Below are 809 nucleotides of genomic sequence, written 5' to 3' on the forward strand. Positions count from 1 at the left end.
GTGTGGAGAGTAGCCTTGAACATGGCTGTGACTGGGTTCTGGAGGTCCTTGGCTGCCAGGGCTCTGCTCAGGGTGAGAAGGGAAACAACCCGTCCCCCCCCCCTCAAGGGGCCCCAGTGAAGACAGCCAGGTGCCTGGGCAAGAGACTCTGCCATACAGAATGGGCAAAACAGAATAACAGTGGAGGTTCTCACCATTGCAAGTACACAGTAGGTGTTTGCTTTGGCAACACATGGATTAAAGTTGGGATGATGCAGAGAAGATTAGCATGGCCCCCGGGCAATGATGACATGCATAGTGGTGAAGCATTTCATATTTTACAAAGAAAAAATTAGACAATCCCCAGTGTAAATAGACTGTGAGACATAATCAATAGAACTGGGAACCAAGACAGGTAAGTGTCTGTGGAGCAGGGATGTAGGATAGGAGAGGAATCACAGAACAATGGTAATGAGATCTTGAAACACTGACTGAAGGAGTGTGTAATGGCCTTGCAACTACAAAACATCATTGTAAATTATAATACCTCAAGTTTACAAAATAAAAATAATTCAAGAAGAAAGTCAAGTGGGTCTGAAGAATGTTTGAAGCACTGAACTCAAACTAATTGCTGGATTATGAGGATGGTGCAACAGGATTATCAATTTCAGAAGTGAAATTCATTCTTTGAGGCTTTTAAGTCCTACTTCCTGAAGACAAAACTGGGGACTGTTGATATCTTTGCCAATTATTTTTTATCTCCCTAAAAACTTTAGTATCTTTTGTTGAAGCATAAATTGGAATAGAGTTAGTACTATTTCTCTTCTAGC

The 809-nt window shown here is 41.9% G+C and overlaps 1 non-coding gene across 1 annotated transcript; it reads left to right on the plus strand.

The window, feature by feature from the left end:
* The first annotated feature begins 213 nt into the window (after window positions 1-213).
* On the plus strand, window positions 214-320 carry LOC129401372 (U6 spliceosomal RNA). The gene has a single exon (XR_008628298.1). It is a non-coding gene; the product is annotated as a U6 spliceosomal RNA (small nuclear RNA).
* The last annotated feature ends 489 nt before the right edge of the window (window positions 321-809 follow it).

Source organism: Sorex araneus, chromosome 1 (assembly GCF_027595985.1).
Source record: "Sorex araneus isolate mSorAra2 chromosome 1, mSorAra2.pri, whole genome shotgun sequence".
Lineage (NCBI taxonomy): Eukaryota > Metazoa > Chordata > Mammalia > Eulipotyphla > Soricidae > Sorex > Sorex araneus.